The sequence below is a fragment of the Trematomus bernacchii genome, unplaced genomic scaffold, assembly GCF_902827165.1.
Source record: "Trematomus bernacchii unplaced genomic scaffold, fTreBer1.1, whole genome shotgun sequence".
Classification (NCBI taxonomy): Eukaryota; Metazoa; Chordata; class Actinopteri; order Perciformes; family Nototheniidae; genus Trematomus; species Trematomus bernacchii.
The window spans coordinates 1,565,849-1,588,549 of record NW_022987698.1 but is presented as its reverse complement, the minus strand read 5'-3'; the positions used below and the strand labels follow the sequence as shown (position 1 = coordinate 1,588,549).

The window sequence follows — 22,701 nt, the reverse complement described above, 5'->3', positions numbered from 1 at the left end:
CAGTCTCTAATCCTTGGATATTACATGTCACTGCATGCATGCACGGAGCAGCTGTAGCGCGGAGATCATCATATAATGATGTCTTGTATTACTTAACAAAAAAAAACGGCTCGTTCGCGGGCGCGAGCCGGCTCCCGTCGTTCACTTAAAAGAGCCGGCTCTTTGAGCCGGCTCGTTCGCGACCGACACATCACTATTGGGTACGGAGGAAAAGTGAGAGCGTTGTATTTTCTGACACTTGGTGGGTTCCCTGAAACACCGGGGACACATATTCATGTATAAAAGACGTACAAAAGTGCATTTTGCATTAAAGGTCCACTTTAATGGAACAACGCAATCTCCTCTTGATGCAGCTCTTGTTGACCTAGTTACAGGTGTGCGTATGGTGATAAAATGTCTGAGCGGAGGTGAGGTAAGTTGACTTTGACTTGGACTTGACTTTGACAAGCTAAAATATATGTTTGTCTAATATTAACGTCTAATATTTGAGTAAATGTGTGTTGTAAACTGTAACGTTCTTCTTGGTTCCAACTGGGGATGTAGCTCAGTGGTAGAGCGCATGCTTTGCATGTATGAGGCCCCGGGTTCAATCCCCGGCATCTCCACTCGTTTTGAAGTGGTTCAATCTGATGGGATTTGGTTTGGGAACCGGTACAAGTCCCAAATGCAGAACAAATCATTATCACCACAGACCTGTGACAGATCGTGGATACAAGCGGCCGAGATGGGTTTTCTCCGCAGGGTGGCTGGCGTCTCCCTTAGGGATAAGGTGAGAAGTTCAGTCATCCGGGAGGGACTCGGAGTTGAACCGCTCCTCCTTCACGTCGAAATGAGCCAGTTGAGGTGGTTCGGGCACCTAATAAGGATGCCACCTGGGCGCCTCCCTAGGGAGGTGTTCCAGGCATGTCCAGCTGGGAAGAGACCGAGGGGTAGACCTAGGACCAGGTGGAGGGATTATATCTCTTCGCTGGCCTGGGAGCGCCTTGGGATCCCCCAGTCAGAGCTGGTTGATGTGGCCAGGGAAAGGAAAGTGTGGGGCTCTCTGCTGGAACTGCTACCTCTGCGACCCGACCACGGATAAGTGGGAGAAGATGGATGAATGGACCTGTGACACTGATACCTATGGAAGCCTGTTTAGGCCACAGGAAAAAAAAAAAAAAACCTGTAAGTCAATATATTGACTTAGCTATCTCAATATATTGACTTACTATCGCAATATATTGACTTAGCTATCTCAATATATTTACTTAGCTATCTCAATATATTGAGTTATATATTATTTTTTTATTGAAACAATTATGTCAAATACAGAATAAGGCACATAGACATCAATGTTCATCATATAAGCGGTACAACTTCATATTAAGGTACACACATTCACCATCAACTAGTTGTTAATTAACATGCATATTAGCAGTATATTGGCTCTTTGTTAGTCATTATAAAACACTTATTAATGCCTTATTCGACATGACCATATTCTACAAGTAATCTGTGTATGTTACACTTGCATGTATGAGATCATTAAGTGCCTTGTAACTTCTTTTTTTATAGTTTCACTCCGTTTGAAGGTCAGTGGACTGCAAATAAGTCAATAAAGGAGCATGGCTGCTCATTCCCTGGCTCTCAAAAGAGTTTGGCTGGCTGTTAAATCTATGTTCACACTGAGACAGTACAACACATAGAGAGAACAGTACACCTATTGTGTAAGTACACATACAAGCAGGTCACACAGTATGATCCCAAATACATAAACTCTATTAAAAATCAGTTTTATTAAAAAGTACAGGCTGCATATATGTTCTCAGCCTTGGAGAAATTTGACATGTTTTGGTTTGTTTCTGAACCTCTCTTTAGTGGTTCATTAATAAAACAGATATTTCAACGTGAGCCTACTTTGTTCATGTTGAGGTTAATTTCAGTAGTAGTGTGCTATAATGTATTTACAAAGTGTGAAGAGGAGGCAACTTTAGAATAGGGAACCTGTTCCGGTCAATTAGAGTCAAACTTCTAGCTTATTGGTTATGAACAAGACTTCACTTTAAAATAGGGAACATATTCTTAGATAGAAATAGCTAATTTTGAGTTATTTAGACATATTGAGGAGAGCATATTAAGACCAAAGCTCATGTACAACAACTTCCTTACTTGCAATAAATAAGGACTAATTAGAGGGTTATTGAGGAAAAACTCTCAACTAATGGCCTATTACTTGTAGAATATAGTCATGTAGAATAAGGCACTAATAAGTGTTTTATAATGAATAATAAAGAGCCAATATACTGCTAATATGCATGTTAATTAACAACTAGTTGATGGTTAATTTGTGTACCTTAATATAACATTTTACAAACAAAAGAAAAATACATATTCACAAAGCAGACAGATAGCAACAGGTCAAGGCACATGTGTACAAACAGAGCGTTGTAAAGTGCAGATTGTGTCAGTGTTGACAGAGCTGATTTTCCACTAACCATGTTGTTAAATTAGATTTGAATAAACTGCAGGTGTTTTGTTCTCTAATCGTTTCTGGGATTGAGTTCCACTGTTGTGCAGCTTTAAAAGAAAATGAAGATTGGCTGAATGAACTCTTCCTTAAAGTGGACCTATCATGCTATATTTGAAAAATATATTGTAGGGCCATACCTATATAAAACATGTCTGTGAAGTTTTTTTTTCAAAATACCAAACAGATCATGCATTTTAGCCATGCCTCATTTCGCTCTATTTGCTCTATTCCAGCCCTGTTTTTGCAAGGGCTGATTCTGTGATGTAGCTTTAATGCAAATGAGCTGCAGCGGACCACGCCCCCCTGCAGAAGAGGGGGGCGAGTCACTGCCCCGGCACGAGCGTATGTGAATTTGTAAAACGTATGGTAATATTGTTCATGAAAATATATACTGGTGTATATGGTTTTATGCAATCTTTCATTTCATTCTGTCATTGTACATGGCGTTACTATTATATTATATACTACACAGCAATGGCATAACACACCCATTTGTTGATGACAAAAAAAGTCCACACACAACCTTTTGCTTTTGAAATCTGCATATACTTTACCCATCAAACATGAATAATCATGACACATTTTATATAAACTGTCGGAACTTTATTGTCAAAATCAACGGTTCATTGAACCCATACAAAATACAGTACGCAGCTTCGGTGGGTCAGTCTGACATGCAGAATATATCATCTATCATCACAGGTTTTCCGTTGGTAGTATGTGAGGTGCTGGCCTGTATAGAAGAAACATAGTTAGAACAAAATCATCTCAATTTAGTATTCAGGATGAGAAAATACTATTTGGATAATTATAATCTGAAATCCCAAAAGATGGGGGCTAACGCTGTCTATTTAGCAAAGCTGATGTGTTGGAGAGGGGCTGAGCTCAGTAGACAGACTGTAATGAGTGCTAGCCGCTAATTAGCCAAGTCCCATCAACGGAGCTGTGCAGCGTTGTGTTTTTCTCCCCTCCTTGCAACAATTGCGCACACATACACACACTGTTGTATCCTAACAGTCGTGCACACACACACATATGTATATTCATGGGCGCAAACAAGTAATAAAGACTGCTGAATCACATCACATCTCACGCGTAGCGTCTCACGCGTAGCGTAGCTTAGCTTAGCTTAGTTTACAGATCGGTGATATTTGATCATTCTTATAGACTACAATCACAAAAGCTTTTATATAAAACGCTGGAAAAAACGGCACTTACCTACAGAAGATTACGTTTGTTATTATAACTTACTCAATATGATTTTAGAGGATCAAAAATACTAATAAATAGGAGAATAAATACTTGTGGTATCGGCTAGGGCGTAGCTTTACAGCCTTCACACAGATCGCCATTACAGCAGTATGTCTGAACAGGTTAGCAAATGCCTGATAGTTTAAATAGAAAAGACTGCAGAGCTTACAAAATGAAATAAAATGTTACAAAAACATATAAACACCCAACCGATTACTGTTTGGGTTTGAGGCGACATTGATACGGCGAAGTTACAAGCTACATGCTACAAGCTACGTAGTAGAGATAACTTTATCAGGAAAAGCACCGCTAAATAAAAAGGAATGCAAATATTAACATGGAAAAACGTACAGCTTCCAAATTGGATGTGTCCTGGTCCCGGATGGTTGGTATTGATCCAGTTTTTAGCCTTAGATTGGAAGCATATCCTCTTTTCACTTGAGGGAAGTTGATAAACATGTCCGAGGTAAAATGTTTAGAACACACAAGCAGACATTTGCTGAGGTGTTCTGGCACATTCCCCTTGAAAATGAAGTCCAGCCACAGATTCTTCTGTTTTTCCAGGGATGGCATTGCATGCAGTCCCTTGTCCCGATTTTTGCAGCCAACAGCAGCACAACTTTTCACTGCATTAGACATGCTGGCAAATAACACAGATGCGACTCGGGGAGATTCAGCCTGCCGACAGCCTATATGGCAATGAGAGGTTGGCCCATGGCCGTGGACTTGGCCCAACCTCTCATTCCCATGATAGGTGGAGCGTTGCCCATGTAGGCGGAGCGTCACTGCCCACTATTCCGGGCTGATGTCGGATCGGATGGAATCTGTATCCGCTCGTTGTAGCCCGGTTTTTAAAAGATTTGGGTACGGAGGAAAAGTGAGAGTGTTGCATTTTCTGACACTTGGTGAGTTCCCTGAAACACCGGGGACACATATTCATGTATAAAAGACGTACAAAAGTGCATTTTGCATTATCGGTCCACTTTAATGGAACAACGCAATCTCCTCTTGTTGCAGCTCTTGTTGACCTAGTTACAGGTGTGTGTATGGTGATCAAATGTCTGAGCGGAGGTGAGGTAAGTTGACTTTGACTTGGACTTGACTTTGACAAGCTAAAATATATGTTTGTCTAATATTAACGTCTAATATTTGAGTAAATGTGTGTTGTAAACTGTAACGTTCTTTATGGTTGGAACTGGGGATGTAGCTCAGTGGTAGAGCGCATGCTTTGCATGTATGAGGCCCCGGGTTCAATCCCCGGCATCTCCACTTGTTTTCAAGTGGTACAATCCGATGGGATTTGGTTTGGGAACCGGTACAAGTCCCAAATGCAGAACAAATCATTATCACCACAGACCTGTGACAGATCGCGGATACAAGAGGCCGAGATGGGTTTACTCCGCAGGGTGGCTGGCGTCTCCCTTAGGGATAAGGTGAGAAGTTCAGTCATCCGGGAGGGACTCGGAGTTGAACCGCTCCTCCTTCGCGTCGAAATGAGCCAGTTGAGGTGGTTCAGGCACCTACCTAGTAAGGATGCCACCTGGGCGCCTCCCTAGGGAGGGGTTCCTGGCGCGTCCAGCTGGGAAGAGACCGAGGGGTAGACCTAGGACCAGGTGGAGGGATTATATCTCTTCGCTGGCCTGGGAGCGCCTTGGGATCCCCCAGTCAGAGCTGGTTGATGTGGCCAGGGAAAGGAAAGTTTGGGGCTCTCTGCTGGAACTGCTACCCCCACGACCCGACCACGGATAAGCGGGAGAAGATGGATGGATGGACCTGTGACAGTGATACCTATGGAAGCCTGTTTGCGCCACAGGAAAAAAAAAAAAATCCTGTAAGTCAATATATTGACTTAGCTATCTCAATATATTGACTTACTATCTCAATATATTGACTTAGCTATCTCAATATATTGACTTACTATCTCAATATATTGACTTAGCTATCTCAATATATTGACTTACTATCTCAATACATTGACTTAGCTATCTCAATATATTGACTTACTATCTCAATATATTGAGTCATATATTTTTGTTTTTTATTGAAACAATGTCAAATACAGAATAAGGCACATAGACATCAATGTTCATCATATAAGCAGTACAACTTAATATTAAGGTACACAAATTCACCATCAACTAGTTGTTAATTAACATGCATATTAGCATTATATTGGCTCTTTATTAGTCATTATAAAACACTTATTAATGCCTTATTCTACATGACCATATTCTACAAGTAATCTGTGTATGTTACACTTGCATGTATGAGATCATGAAGTGCCTTGTAACTTCTTTTTTTATAGTTTCACTCCGTTTGAATGTCAATGGACTGCAAATAAGTCAATAAAGGAGCATGGCTGCCCATTCCCTGGCTCTCAAAATAGTTTGGCTGGCTGTTTAATCTATGTTCACACTGAGACAGTAAAACAAATAGAGAGAACAGTACATCTATTGTGTAAGTATACATACAAGCAGGTCACACAGTATGATCACAAATACATAAACTCTGTTAAAAATCAGTTTTATTAAAAAGTACAGGCTGTATATATTTTCTCAGCGTTGGAGAAACTTGACATGTTTTGGTTTGTGTCTGAACCTCTCTTTAGTGGTTCATTAATAAAACAGATATTTCAACGTGAGCCTACTTTCTTCATGTTGAGGTTAATTTCAGTAGTTGTGTGCTATAATGTATTTACAAAGTGTGAAGAGGAGGCAACTTTAGAATAGGGAACCTGTTCAGGTCAATTAGAGTCAAATTAGCTTATTGGTTATGAACAAGACTTCACTTTAAAATAGGGAACATATTCTTAGATAGAAATGTAAGGAAGAGATTCCATCAATATTTAACTCGATAGCTTGTCTGTATGTAAGGGAGGAAACTTATACAAAATGTACACCACCCCAAATTCATCTTGTTGTTGATAGTGCTACAGATGCGCTGCAAACAAATTTAGACTCTGTTGCTCCTTTGAAAAAGAAGAAAATAAAACAACATAGACTAGCTCCATGGCGAAAACCGCAAAATAAAGCAAAAGTCGAGACAACTTGAAAGGATATGGCGTTCCACTAAACTTGAAGAATCGCGTTTAATTTGGCATATTACTCTCAATGAATATAAGAAAGCTCTGCGTAAAGCGAGAGCAGCTTACTACTCTTCATTCATATATGAGAATAAGAATAATGCAAGATTTCTTTTCAGCACTGTAGCCAGGCTGACAGAGAGCCACAGCTCTATCGAGCCTTCTATTCCCATAGCACTCAGTAGCAATGATTTTATGTGCTTTTTTAATGATAAAATTGTTACTCTTAGAAACCAAATTAATTACCTCTTGCCTTTGACCAGTACAGTGTTATCAACAGCTCCCGGAAATGTAAGTTCTAATATTACACTAGATAGTAAATTAGAATGCTTTTCAGCCATAAACCTTGAACAATTGAATTCAATGATTATTTCTTCTAAACCATCAACGTGTATCTTAGACGCGATTCCAACTAAGCTGTTAGAGGAAGTTTTTCCATTAATTAGCACTTCTTTATTAAATATTATGAATATGTCTTTATTATCAGGCTATGTTCCACAATCATTTAAAGTAGCAGTGATAAAACCTCTTCGTAAAAAGCACAACCTCGATCCAGAGGTTTTAGCCAACTATAGACCTATTTCTAATCTTCCGTTCCTCTCAAAAATTCTTGAGAAAGCAGTCGCAAAACAGTTGTGTGATTACTTAAAAAACAATGATTTATTTGAAGATTTTCAGTCTGGCTTTACAACACATCATAGCACAGAGACAGCTCTGGTTAAAGTCACAAATGACCTTCTAATAGCCTCAGACAAAGGACTTGTCTCTATTCTTGTCTTGCTCGATCTCAGTGCTGCATTTGATACTATCGACCATGATATCCTATTGCAAAGACTAGAGCACTTAGTTGGCATAAAGGGAACTGCTTTAGGCTGGTTTAGGTCCTATCTATCTGAACGCTCTCAGTTTGTGTGTGTCAACGATTAATCTTCCATGCAAACCAAAGTTAGCCATGGAGTGCCACAGGGCTCAGTGCTTGGACCTATTTTGTTCACATTATATATGCTTCCGTTAGGCAATATTATAAGGAATCACTCTGTACATTTTCATTGTTATGCGGATGATACTCAACTATATTTATCCATCAAGCCTGATGAAACCAATCATCTAAATAAAATTCAAGACTGCCTCAAGGATTTAAAAACGTGGATGACCTTACATTTTCTGATGTTAAACACGGCCAAAACGTTATTAAAGTTATTGTACTCTGCCCAAAGACTCTACGAAACAAATTACCTAAAGATATATTAACTATGGATGGCATTCATTTGGCCTCCAGTGAGACTGTAAGGAATCTTGGTGTTATATTTGATCAGGATTTATCCTTTAACGCCCACATACTGTAAAATCAATCTCAAGGACCGCCTTTTTTCATCTACGTAACATAGCAAAAATCAGGCATATCTTGCCTCAAAACGATGCAGAGAAACTAGTCCATGCATTTGTTACTTCAAGGCTGGATTATTGTAACTCTTTATTATCAGGGTGTACCAAGAAGTGAGTTAAGTCGCTTCAGCTGATTCAAAATGCTGCAGCACGTATACTAACCAGAGTTCGGAAAAGGGACCACATTAATCCTGTTCTGGCTGCCTTACACTGGCTTCCTATAGAATACAGGATAGAATTTAAAATTATTCTTCTCGCCTACAAATCCCTTAATGGGCAGGCGCCATCTTACCTTAAATAACTCCTTATACCCTACTGTCCTACTAGAGCATTGCGTTCCAAGAATGCAGGGTTGGTGGTTGTTCCTAGAGTTTTTAAAAGTACAATGGGAGCCAGAGCCTTTTCTTATCAAGCTCCACTTTTGTGGAATCAGCTTCCAGTTTGTGTTCGGGCGGCAGACACCCTATCCGTTTTTAAGAGTGCGCTTAAGACATTCTTTTTTGATAAAGCTAATAGTTAGGGCTGATTAGATTCAGCCCTTAGTTTTGCTGCTATACAGATGTAGCACCTCATTTCGGACAGTTTAAAATGCGAGGGCTGTGGTCGGCACGGGCTCTGCCCTCGCTCAAAGGACAACCTCCAGCGTGACTTGAGTAGTCCTACAACTATACCCTGAAAAATGCTTGAGGGTGGGATTAATATAAACATCTTTTGGGGGGGGGGGGTGCATTTTATGACAAACCTGGTTATCACAATATGCCCCCCCTTAATATCTTACAAAATAAAAGGGTCACATACATGAAACTTGCTCCATTCATTGGTACTAGTCCTACAACTATACCCTGAAAAATGCTTGAGGGTGGGAATAATACAAACATCTTTTTGGGTGGGGTGCATTTTATGACAGGCCTGGTTATCACAATACGCCCCCCCTTGCTATCTTACAAAATAAAAGTGTCACATTCATGAAACTTGCTCCATTCATTGGTACTAGTCCTACAACTATACCCTGAAAAATGCTTGAGGGTGGGAATAATACAAACATCTTTTTGGGTGGGGTGCATTTTATGACAGGCCTGGTTATCAGAATATGCCCCCCCCTTGCTATCTTACAAAATAAAAGTGTCACATTCATGAAACTTACTCCATTCATTGGTACTAGTCCTACAACTATACCCTGAAAAATGCTTGAGGGTGGGATTAATATAAACATCTTTTGGGGGGGGGTGCATTTTATGACAGGCCTGGTTTATCATCCGAGTCAGAAATAAAACAAATATGGAGTGAGGGCTAGTCCTGCAATTGTCCAACACATTTACATACACACAGTAATTAATAATACATGTTGAATGAAATAAAGAAATAAAGTGACATATTATCCATACTAAAATTGTGTACATTATCACACATAAAATAAACATTCATTTTGAAGATTAGAGTCCAGTGACATGGTAAGCAATCAAAGTCAGTGTGAACAACATGTCATATTCATCTTTAACCCTTGTGTTGTGTTCGAAAGCTGTTACCGTTCATGGTGTTCGCGGGTCAATTTTGACCCATGATTTATCTCCATCTCCAAAACACTCCAAAATAATGACCAAACAATCCTCTTGTAATTTAAAGGTTATGATGAAGTTAAAACAATATTGGATGATAGTCATTATTTTGGAGTGAATGTTTACTTTATGCGTGATAATGTACACAATTTTAGTATGGATAATATGTCACTTTATTTCTTTATTTCATTCAACATGTATTATTAATTACTGTGTGTATGTAAATGTGTTGGACAATTGCAGGACTAGCCCTCACCCCATATTTGTTTTATTTCTGACTCGGATGATAAACCAGATGTTTGTATTATTCCCACCCTCAAGCATTTTTCAGGGTATAGTTGTAGGACTAGTACCAATGAATGGAGGAAGTTTCATGAATGTGACACTTTTATTTTGTAAGATAGCAAGGGGGGTCATATTGTGATAACCAGGCCTGTCATAAAATGCACCCCACCCAAAAAGATGTTTCTATTATTCCCACCCTCAAGCATTTTTCAGGGTAAAGTTGTAGGACTAGTACCAATGAATGGAGCAGGTTTCATGAATGTGACACTTTTATTTTGTAAGATAGCAAGGCGGGGCATATTGTGATAACCAGGCCTGTCATAAAATGCACCCCACCCAAAAAGAAATTTGTATTATTCCCACCCTCAATAATTTTTTAGGGTATAGTTGTAGGACTAGTACCAATGAATGGAGCAAGTTTCATGAATGTGACACTTTTATTTTGTAAGATAGCAAGGGGGGGCATATTGTGATATCCAGGCCTGTCATAAAATGCACCCCACCCAAAAGGATGTTTCTATTATTCCCACCCTCAAGCGTTTTTTAGGGTATAGTTGTAGGACTAGTACCAATGAATGGAGCAAGTTTCATGAATGTGACACTTTTATTTTGTAAGATAGCAAGGGGTGCATAATGTGGCAAAAATATGCTGACAAAGACTATGTAACATTTGTAAACATATATTTTGATTATTATATGACAAATATGTAAAATTAAACAATACATTTTAAAGCACGTGTATACAGACAGGACATAACAATAATAAGAAAAAAAAAAGATAAAAAAAAAGAAAACTGAAAAGGAAGTGACGAATGAATTTCGACACCACTACCTTCAAATACGGAGCAAAAAGTTTAACCACAAGAATCAAGACTATATGAGCTATCACTAAACAACTCACAGTCTGAAAATTACCATTAATTAAAAACCCTGAACGTTTACTTTTCGTTTTAAACATCGTTTTAAGGTGTAAACGTGTCATTTAGAAATGTGCGTTCCCGTGACAAGGGGGGCATTTCATGATGGGGGTGCATCATTTGACACAACACCGGTATGAAAGGGTCTGTGCCGGAAATATCAAACATTTAATAAAAGTGAAAAACAATGAACAAGACTTAACGTATTAATAATAATTAATTATATTTATTCTGTTTGGATGTACGATTTTTGACTTTGTTTAGAGCAGTGATCTTCTCTTCCTCTCTGCAGCAGAGAGCTAAGTGCTGTCAGACCGGACCTAACCCTAACCCTGAAAAGTATTACAACTTGTATTTAGAAATACTCCGTTGTAATTGTTGATGCATAAATGTGTTCATCCATTCAATGTGGAATCTGCTATAATTGGGTTAATGCATGATATTACTTAATTATACAATACATTATAATATATGATATGATAATTACATTTTAATTGTATTCATTTCTTATTTCATAGAAACTTATCTAACATGTAATTAAAGAATGGTGATATACACAGTGATAGATGTTAAGGACTAACGTTTATAATAAATAGCCTAGTATTTATCTATATTCATAATAATATTTATATATTCAACAACCATTTTTAATGTAAAAGTTTCATAAAATAAAAACACAACACTGTCATTGCAAGTGACACTCAGTTAGTTGACTTTTATGTTCAACTGCTAAATTCGTTACTGATAAAAAAGGGCTTCTACCTAATTACCTTAAATAAACTCACTAATTAATGAAACCAGTTCAATACGCATTATTCTTATTCTTATCATTCTTTATGAGCGCAGAAATAGTCTTAAAATCAGACCAGTTTTTTAAATGAAATCTGACGGCAGGCAGGCAGCTCTGATCACCTAATGATAAATGCGCAACACCTAATCGCCGGCCATTCAGCCACAGCTCCCTCTACTGTATGCAAATCAAACTGTAGACGGTGTGAAAGCACCTATTGTTTTAAATAATGGTCGGAATGTGACCTGTGAGCCTTCTGAGGCCATATGTACACGGGAACGTTTGCGTTTATGCACAGTAGGCCTATGCGCTTTCAAAAAAGTCTTCCGATCACATGCATTTGTTTCATTTAACGTGTCTGTTCAAACGAGACCGCTGGAAATGCTGTAGTACATATGCCGGGACTGTAAGTGGCGCTGTACTTCCACACGAGACCACTCGAAAGCGCTGGACACGCTGTAGTACATATGCCGGGACTGTAAGTGGCGCTGTAACTTCCGCCACAAAATACACCAAAAGCAGCGAAGAAGACCCCGGAGCAGCCCCTCAGCAATGTTGCCATGGCTACCCTTCTGTTTATGCCCCGCGTGGATTTAGCAACATGTAGTAGTTCATGTAATTCTCCATGTCCACTTGTTGCTGATGGTTGTGGTAGAGGAGCTGTAGATTTTGCACTAACATCTGTAGCATTGTCGAGCTGTAGATGTTGTACTAACATCTGTAGCATGGTCAGTAGCAGTAGCACTAGCAGTAGCTACTGACAGTAGCTACTGGCCATGCTACAGCAGTGAGCAGCAGAGGCGGGGAGAGATGGGGCTATCGTTATTTTTTCAGGAAATATTCGTATAGAGGCGATTACACGGACTCGTTTGACCCCCCAGAGCGTTTCGTTTGCAAATATATCCACCTTGGGACCCGTTATCGTTTTTGGGGTCCGTTTGTTACGGCCTCGTGTAAATAATAGGGCTATACGCAAGAGAAACTATGCAGATACAAGCCGTTTCGTTCTCGTGTAAAGGGCCTCTGAATTACCGTGGGATAGCACATTCTAAACTAAAATGTTCAATCAATAAAGTAACATCTTATCTTATCTTATCTTAATAATATCTTCATATTAATAATAATAATAAATCCTACAGTATGTGTCCGAAAGGGAGCAGGAGGAAGCAAACACAAAAATATACAAAAAATATACTGCATATTAAAGCAAACGATTGTAAAGGTAAAAGTATGAGCATAACAAATAAAGAAGTGTAATGTAAACATTTACATTATTATTATGATTATTTAATATATAAAGACTATATATTATTGAATTACAAGATTAGATATACTTTATTTGATCTAAAATATTGATGTGTTCAAATGCTCTTCAAAACACAACTGAAAGTCCATGAAAAGTTGTCTTTCTGTATTTGTGAATGAAGCGCCATCTCCTGGTTAAATCCTGAAATTGAAAATCTGGCAACGCCCTCTTGGAAAATAGTGGGAGGGCTTAACATTCCCAGACGCTGATTTTAGGCAGGTCTTAGGCAGGAAGCTGTAAGCTGGAGTCCTATCTGGAGTGCTACATCTGTAGGCTTAAGGCCCTGACACACCAGGCAGTCACCAGAGAACTCGCCGACATCCGACACCGACAGATCCATCGACGAGTTCTCCTGCGTATTGGCCGTGTGTCGCACTGAAATACACCGCTTTACTACAGCCGAGCACGTACGAACTGCGCATGCGTGAGTGGCAATAACTCTCCTTACCAGCAGGCGGCGGTAGTGTGTATTCGTCATTCAAAATAGGCAACAACCGGAAGACAGAGAAGAAGAACAGACTGATATACAAACAAATAGCGGGTGCCGTTCGAAACATGTTTTAGAATATAAAAATACATGCATGATGAAATGAGCACATAAAGTGCAGACATACTATAAAATCACAGTTAATAGACCTGCATCTGATGATCGCAGTGTTCTGGCGGGTGTGTAGTTTATTGAGTCAGCAATGTAATAATGGCCACTTCTTGCTAAATTTACGATGAGATGAAAAACCGGACTTGACCAAACAAATCACGGAGCTCTCAGCAGAGGACAGCCGGGGACGCTCCCGCCGATATCAGAGATGTCCCTGCTATGTGTGGAAGGTAAGAGAGGACATTTAAATCGTTTGTTTACGTCCCTCACTTCCGTTTCGCTTCTCATTTGCTAGCTGAACAGCTGTGTCCAACACCCGGCCGATTCAACATTGAATCGGCCGGGTGTCGATCGTGAAAGGCCAAATAAGGCGTGTCACGGCCGAGGGTTCGGGACACACCAAATTAACTTTGGGCGACAAGGAACCCGTTTTCGCCCAACAACGCAAGACGGCCGATATCGGCCTGGTGTGTAGGGGCCTTTAGACTGTCGGGGGACACCTTACTTCTTCCTTCTCTCTCTGTACCTGTGTACTCTCATGTTCCGAATAACCCAGCCTCCCCCAAATTTCTTTTTGATGTCTATCTACGCTGGGATCCTGAGTCGTGGCTGATCCTGAGTCCTGAGTCCTGATCTGAGTCCTGGATTTCGAGTCTTGGCTAAACCTGTCACTGTGGTCCTGCCTGACTTTCATCATACTACTTCCCTGATGGCTCCCACAGGATTGTTGACATCCTCGTGGATTCATCTTCTTATTATAGACACATGCATTTCCAAACATTTGGTCTACCTATGTTGTAAATGTATTATCTTTTCGATTTACACATGGCATCTATTGCACGTCTGTCCGTCCTGGGAGAGGGATCCCTCCTCTGTTGCTCTCCCTGAGGTTTCTCCCATTTTCCCCTTTAAACTGTGGGTTTTTTCCTTTTTTGGAAGTTTTTATATATTGAGATAGTAAGTCAATATATTGACTTACAGGATTTTTTCTTTTTCCTGTGGCGCAAACAGGCTTCCAAATAGTGTTAATTTCGTCAGCTATTTTTTTATTTAGTTTTAGTCTTAGTCCTGTGTTAAATTTCCTTTTTAGTTTTAGTCATATTTAGTCACCTTCATCCTGTTTTTATTTAGTCAAGTTTTAGTCGACTAAAAGTCTGAGCATTTTAGTCTTATTTTAGTCGACTAAAACAGTAAATATTTTAGTCAAGATTTAGTCGACTAAAAGTCTGAGCATTTTAGTCTTATTTTAGTCAAAGAAAACTAATTATTTTAGTCTACTTTTTGTCTTTTTTAGTCATCAGATTATATAGAACATTTCAGTCAAACTAGTCTAGCCAAAACCAATAATTTGTCATTTTAGTCAAACTTATTTCACAATAAGATTATATCTTGTCCTTATTTGATGAAAAACACAGGTTGAATGATTAAGAATGCAGCTTTGCAGAGAGTATCTGGTCAGGTTTGTGGTGTTTTTACCAGCTGTGTTATGGCCACATTGCTTCCCTTCTGATAAAACAATGCATTCGCTTTTTTCCTCCACCTCATTGTAGCGAAAATGGGACCAAATATCACATAGTTTCTTTCTCCCAAGCAGTGGTGGCTTTAGACTTTTTCGTTGTCAGTCATTTTGACGGACAGGATCGTAACATTTTCGTCATAATCCATTATTACCCGTCGAGTGCACAATTTATCACTCACTCGCGCTGACGGGGGGGTATTCGGTTAACGCGAGTGCGACCACTGCTCCAAAGCCCTGTTGTTGCCATTTTATTTTCTGTTAAATAAGGTTAGTTAGACCATGAGTTAGACCCGAGTCTTCCTGACAGTTCATATTGTGCCGCTGCCCGGTGTAATTCAAATGTACCGCCGCACGCAGCACAGACACACAGCAGCACCGGAAATGGAACTGCTGGGAGAAAAACTGACTATCAGAGATGTAACGTTATCTTTGATAATATTTCGTCTCCTCATTTTTCGTCAACGAAAGTAAAGAGAGATTTTGGCATTGTTTTTATTTAGTAAACTACATTTTCGTCTCATCACTTTTCGTCAACGATATTGCATGATGATTTCGTTACAGTTATTGTTTACTGCCGTCGGTGCCGTCTCGTCATCGTCTCGTTTTCGTCATGGAAAAAAAGGTCGTTGACGAACATATTTCGTCATAGTTTTAGTCAACGAAATTAACACTACTTCCATAGCTATCTCTCTGCTGAACAACCTCAACAGCTTCTTTGCACACTTTGAAGCACAGAACAGCACACCTGCGCAGAAAACAACGCCTCCACCCAACGACCAGGCTATCTGTCTGTCCCCAAGCAGTGTGAGGAGCGTGTGTCTTTTACTTTAGCTGAAAATAAGATTCCACTCCCCAAGCCCCTCTGCAAAATATTTGGTTCAAAAGAACACAATAGTGCTTTAGGAGGAGATTCAGGTGATAAGGTGGTAGGGTGGTAGGGTTACCTTGATTGGTTATTGGATAATGGTTACACAAGCCAAAAAATCGTTATGACATCATAAAATCTGATCAGCTCATTTTCAGACAGGTTTTTATATCAATGGATCAGGACAAAAAGTGAGCAAATATTTTTTCCTGAAACTTTCAGAATCTCTTTACACAGTGGGGAAACATGTTTATGTATAAAGGACATGAAAAAGTGGATTTTGCATAATAGTTCCCCTTTAACACGCCGCTGAGCTCACAGACGTCCTCACAGACATCTTCAACATCTTCCTGAGCCAGGCTGTTGTTCCCTCGTGTTTCAAGGTAACCACCATCATACCTGTGCCGAAGAAGTCATCACCTTCCTGCTTCAATGACTCCCGCCCCGTAGCGCTGACTTCAACCATCATGAAGTGCTTTGAGAGGCTAGTCATGAAGTAAATCTGACCTCCCCTCTCGCTGGACCCATTTCAGTTTGCATACATGTACATTCTCAAAGATTTTGAAGTGACTGTTATTTTGTATATATTGATTGTTGTGCTTTTATTTATGTCTTAATGTGTGCATATGTACAAATGCGTCTGTTGATTGTGTGTATATATATATAGGTATATAGATATTTTTTTAAATATTTGTATATACCTTTGTTATTGTATTCAGGATTGTGGGAAACCGTATTTTGATCTCTCTGTCTGTAGCCTACACACAAACTGAAAGATTGACAATAAAGTTTTTTTTTTTTTTTTTTTTTTTTTATTTATTTGACAGGGACAGTGCACATTGATTAACATTTCTGTAAATGCGCCAACAGGCTATTTTTCATCTGCAGTTCATGGACAGATGTTGAAAGTCATCCGAAAAAAAGAATGTCACTTCAAATGACAGGTAAATACAATCAGTAAAACAACATTCAACATAGATGCTTATATTATGATAAAAGCATATATAAAAACATAAAAACAAAAATACATATTCACAAAGCAGACAGATAGCAACAGGTCAAGGCACATGTGTACAAACAGAGCGTTGTAAAGTGCAGATTGTGTCAGTGTTGACAGAGCTGATTTTCCACTAACCATGTTTTTAAATTAGATTTGAATAAACTGCATGTGTTTTGTTCTCTAATCGTTACAGGGATTGAGTTCCACTGTTGTGCAGCTTTAAAAGAAAATGAATATTGGCTGAATTAACTCTTCCTTAACCTGTAACGCACCGCCCCCCCGGTAGGGGAGAAGGGGGTAAGTTGAGCCAGTGGGTAAGTTGAACCACCCCCTGTAACCAGGAAACGCCTTATAGTTGTAATCACGTGACCAGAAATTATGCAAGCTCCTCCCATTTCTCATTGCCTGTGAAAGAGAGATGCTCTTTGTGGTCTGGTAAGTAAACATTTTTACAAAAAAACGTTTTTTGCTTGTCAAAGTAAATTTTCTAGATGTCAGCTATATCGGCTGTCATGTCAAAAAAAATGTATCCAGGTTTAAACAAATATATTGTATATGTTGATGTGTTGGCAGCGTATTAAACCATGTGAGTCATTAAGCTAAAGATGACTCTGAATTTTAATGCTAGGCTATTTTTTCTAAAATGGTGGCTATGGGGTAAAGTGAACCGTGGGCCTTGGGGTAAGTTGAGCCAGTTTTTCAATGGAGAAATTAATGAAAGTAGGCCAAGTTGATAATAAGAGCTCATTGTAGGCTACATTTAAAGTTGAATTTACCCTGTGTTTGATTGGTAAGATGTATGAAATTGTATCACCATTTGTATGATTACTTTTCCTTTTAACATGTTAAAAAAAAATCAATCAATTCAAAGAATATTTGAAAAACTAAACTTGTATTTGGTTTGTTATTTATTGTTTAAAGTTACCTTTAAGATTTTGTGTAGGTATGCCCAGGTTCGAACAGGTATGCCCAAGTTTGAACAGTGGTTCAATTTACCCCCTGATCTGGATCTGTAGCAAGTTGAGCCACAAGACTTTTTTTTTTTTTAGAAGTAATATTTTCACTGCCCTTGATCAAATATTAATTCTTATCATTGCCATTGATAGGAGACATCCTGAATTATAGGTGTGTGCTTTCATTTTTACTATGTGTCATTTCTCCTTGCTTAGAGGACAGCATAACTAAAAAATGTCTCAACTTACCCCACTCTCCCCTACCGTGCGGTTAAACGCGTCATTTGCAGGAAACAACGTCTAAGGAATCTTAATATTTAATTAACTATGAATGTTTTATATCCATGTAACGGGAAGAAACTCAGCTAACTGATCTTTTTAATTTTTTTTCCAAAAAAAACCCCACAATGCTAACACTCAGCCTCTGAATTAGCCACGAGCGAAAAAATGCTAACCTATCACTGCACCTAAACTCATTCATAACTCCCTTATTACTTATCCTAGATGCACAGCTAACCCATCGATTAGCATCGCCTGGAGACATAGAATCTGGTGGTGCCCACCTCAACACTCAGTGATAAACATTTGCAACGCTATAAACGAAAACGTACATCAAAACATGTGGCGCTAGGTAGCTACAAACGCTAACATGGCTTACCTTGGTCAAAACTGGTCTTCAATGGCATTAAAACGATAAAAAACGATGCTGCAATTAATCCATAGGTTAATACAATGTGTCTGTGTCCTCTTTGAAATGATTTCTGATAATCCATAAGCAATAAAACTGCTTTTTCGTTTCCAGATGTCAGAGCGAGAGATCGCTTCACTCTGGTGCAAACCTGCATGCGCGAAGCCCCCACCATTTGTTTTCACAACGAGTGTGTGTGAGGGCATCCCCCTTCGATTCTATTGGCTCTAACGGTCAGAAAGAGGTGTCAACCATCAAAATCGACCAAGGGGGGCCAGAGATATGAAAAAAAAAACATTTTCACCCATTTTGGCTAAACCTCTCTAAAAAGGTCAAATGTCACTTGTTTTGCATCAATCTTGATACAGGGTACTTATTATATGTTGTACTTTGGATTCCTAAAGCTTTTAGTCTACTAACCCATCATCCAAGGGTAGTTTTCACTATAAGTAAAAAAGAATTTTTGGACGGACACTATCATTTACAGTTTTTTACTATGTAAAATCTGAATTTTCTTTAAAATAAAAAACATCTATATTGATTCTGACTTTTCTACATCCAAATCACAGGTTCATCATTACTTTGAGAAAAAAGATTATTAATTTAACCCTTTTAGAAGGGAAGATATGGTCATTTGTTCTGGGAATGTCATTTTCGAGCCTGAGACCTGAAAAACAGGCTCAGAGCTTAACAGGTTAATGGAACAACGCAATCTCCTCTTGTTGCAGCTCTTGTTGACCTATAGTTATAGGTGTGCGTATGGTGATAAAATGTCTGAGCGGAGGTGAGGTAAGTTGACTTTGACTTGACTTTCAAAGCTAAAATATAGTTTGTCTAATATTAACGTCTAATATTTGAGTAAATGCGTGTTGTAGACTGTAACGTTCATGTTGGTTGCAACTGGGGATGTAGCTCAGTGGTAGAGCGCATGCTTTGCATGTATGAGGCCCCGGGTTCAATCCCCGGCATCTCCACTCGTTTTGAAGTGGTTCAATCCGATGGGATGAAATATTCCTGAGCCAGGCTGTTGTTCCCTCGTGTTTCAAGGTAACCACCATCATACCTGTGCCGAAGAAGTCATCACCTTCCTGCTTCAATGACTCCCGCCCCGTAGCACTGACTTCAAACATCATGAAGTGCTTTGAGAGGCTAGTCATGAAGCAAATCAAATCTGACCTCCCCCCCTCGCTGGACCCATTTCAGTTTGCATACATGTACATTCTCAAAGATTTTGAAGTGACTGTTATTTTGTATATATTGATTGTTGCTGCTAAAAGATTGACAATAAAGTTAACTTTGACTTGGACTTGACTTTGACAAGCTGAAATATATGTTTGTCTAATATTAACGTCTAATATTTGAGTAAATGCGTGTTGTAAACTGTAACGTTCTTGTTGGTTGCTACTGGGGATGTAGCTCAGTGGTAGAGCGCATGCTTTGCATGTATGAGGCCCCGGGTTCAATCCCCGGCATCTCCACTCGTTTAGAAGTGGTTCAATCCGATAGGATTTGGTTTGGGAACCGGAACAAGTCCCAAATGCAGAACAAATCGTTATCACAACAGCCCTATGACAGATCGCGGATACAAGTGGCCGAGACGGGTTTTCTCCGCAGGGTGGCTGGCGTCTCCCTTAGGGATAAGGTGAGAAGTTCAGTCATCTGGGAGGGACTCTGAGTTGAACCGCTCCTCCTTCGCATCGAAAGGAGCCAGTTGAGGTGGTTCAGGCACCTACCTAGTAAGGATGCCACCTGGGCGCCTCCCTAGGGTCATTTCCTTTGTATCAGCAACCAATCGTGAAAGTAAAAAGGGGTCTTAAACCAAGAAACAAAATCTCATTGGCTGGTGTCAATTTCTGACAACGTGATTCGTTCAGATGCGTCACGTGGTGTGCTAAAACACTTCCTGGTTAGCTTTCCGCTAGAAATTTAAATCTCAAAATGGCAAAAGAGCGGCGAAAGAAACGTTCACAGAGACAACAATTGTCACTTGCACGAAGCAAGGTTATACAAAAACAAATGACCCCGAACATGAAATACCTTCACAGAGTGCGTCGAGGCGCAAGCTGTCATCCAAAGAACAGGAGGGTTTAGCTAGCGCCACACAGCAATCTTTAAAGGTCGTTTTCTCAAAATGAGTTTTTTCTCCTACTCTGAGTTCGAAATTTCCACTTCAGTAGCACGTACATACACCAAACCTTCCAGTTATATTCCTATCAATATTATGAAGGCTTTTACAGAAGGGTTTGTTCATATATCATTCATAGCCTGAATTATATAACATTTTATACCTAAAAACATGGCGAAAATTGATATTTTAGGGCTGTTGACAGTATTTTCTGATTTATGGAGTGATTAAAAGAGATATCCAAAATCCCTTCTGTAAAAGCCTTAGATACTAATATGACTACAAAATGAAACAAGAATTTTGATCCTGGCTTTATCCAAAGTTTAGATTTCGGTTCCTGAAATGTGTTAAAATATGCGCATTTGTAATGAGATAATGGCTCATTTGAATATTTAAACTTGCTATTTCAGAAAACGTGTAATACAAAAAACAATTGCCTTATTGTAAGTAATTAACTGGAGAAATTTCTATCTGATATCTTTAAAGGGGACCTGTCATGCAAAATGCACTTTTGTACGTCTTTTATACATGAATATGTGTCCCCGGTGTTCCAGGGAACTCACCAAGTGTCAGAAAACACAACCCTCTCTATTTTCCTCCATACCCAAATCTCTAAAAAAGGGGCTGCAACGGATCTGATAAAAACTGATCCAGATTTGAACACTGTCCTGACGTCAGGACAGTGGCGCTACGGCTATTGGGCCAACTCTCCACCTATCAGGGGAATGTGGGGTTGGGCCACGGCCGGCCATTGCCGCTCGAAAGCGCTGGAGACGCTGTAGTACATATGCCAGGCCTGTAAGTGGCGCTGTAGTCTGCCACAAAAGCAGCGAAGAAGACTTCCCGCGCATGGTTACCAGGGTTACCCTTCTGTTTATTCTCCGCTATGGCTTTTTTTCTCCCTCCGCGAGGCAAGCGTTTGCTCCTCCCGCTGCTTTAATTCAATGCAATCCCTCCCCGTCGAGGCAAGCACTGTAATTCTCTCCGGTTAGTCCACCAGCAGATGACAAACACCCACCTCTCCGCCTCTTCCAAGGAACGAGGGGACCGTGCAGCAGAGTTTCAGTTAGGTTTTCTTTCGCCGGTCAAGATGTCCGTTAAAGTTTAAATCTTCCGGACAAAATTAGAAAAGTGCCGGTCAAAGGTCTTCTTTGTTATTTATTGAGCTTTAAAACAAATGAATAACGACTCTATATAATAATAGGCTATAATAAAACACGGAGGACGGAGATCTACTTTTCTCCCCCTCTTCTGACTTGATCAGAGCGCGCTCCCCTCTCCTGCAGGGGGGCGTGGTGAGCTGCAGCTCACAGAATCAGCCCCCTGCAAAAACAGTGCTGGAGAACAGCAAATAGAGCGAAATGAGGCATGGCTTAAAATCATGATCTGTTTGGTATTTTGAAAACAGAAACGTATAAATATACCTTATATAGGTATGGCCCTACAATATATCATTTAAATATAGCATGATAGGTCCACTTTAAGTTAAAAAAATTACCCTATTCACCTGGGGTGTCTCGCCTTAAGGTTCACAAATTCACTATCAAGGAGTTGTTAATTAACATGCATATTAGCAGTATATTGGCTCTTTATTAGTCATTATAAAACACTATGCCTTATTCTACATGACCATATTCTACAAGTAATCTGTGTATGTTACACTTGCATGTATGAGATCATTAAGTGCCTTGTAACTTCTTTTTTTATAGTTTCACTCCGTTTGAATGTCAGTGGACTGCAAATAAGTCAATAAAGGAGCATGGCTGCTCATTCCCTGGCTCTCAAAATAGTTTGGCTGGCTGTTTAATATATGTTCACACTGAGACAGTAAAACAAATAGAGAGAACAGTACACCTATTGTGTAAGTATAC

The 22,701-nt window shown here is 39.5% G+C and overlaps 4 non-coding genes across 4 annotated transcripts; all 4 read left to right on the top strand.

Moving 5' to 3' along the window:
- Window positions 1-533: 533 nt before the first annotated feature.
- trnaa-ugc lies at window positions 534-605 on the top strand. The gene has a single exon. It is a non-coding gene; the product is annotated as a tRNA-Ala (tRNA).
- A 4,352-nt stretch (window positions 606-4,957) lies between these two features.
- Window positions 4,958-5,029, top strand: trnaa-ugc. The gene has a single exon. It is a non-coding gene; the product is annotated as a tRNA-Ala (tRNA).
- A 14,578-nt stretch (window positions 5,030-19,607) lies between these two features.
- Window positions 19,608-19,679, top strand: trnaa-ugc. The gene has a single exon. It is a non-coding gene; the product is annotated as a tRNA-Ala (tRNA).
- A 432-nt stretch (window positions 19,680-20,111) lies between these two features.
- Window positions 20,112-20,183, top strand: trnaa-ugc. The gene has a single exon. It is a non-coding gene; the product is annotated as a tRNA-Ala (tRNA).
- The last annotated feature ends 2,518 nt before the right edge of the window (window positions 20,184-22,701 follow it).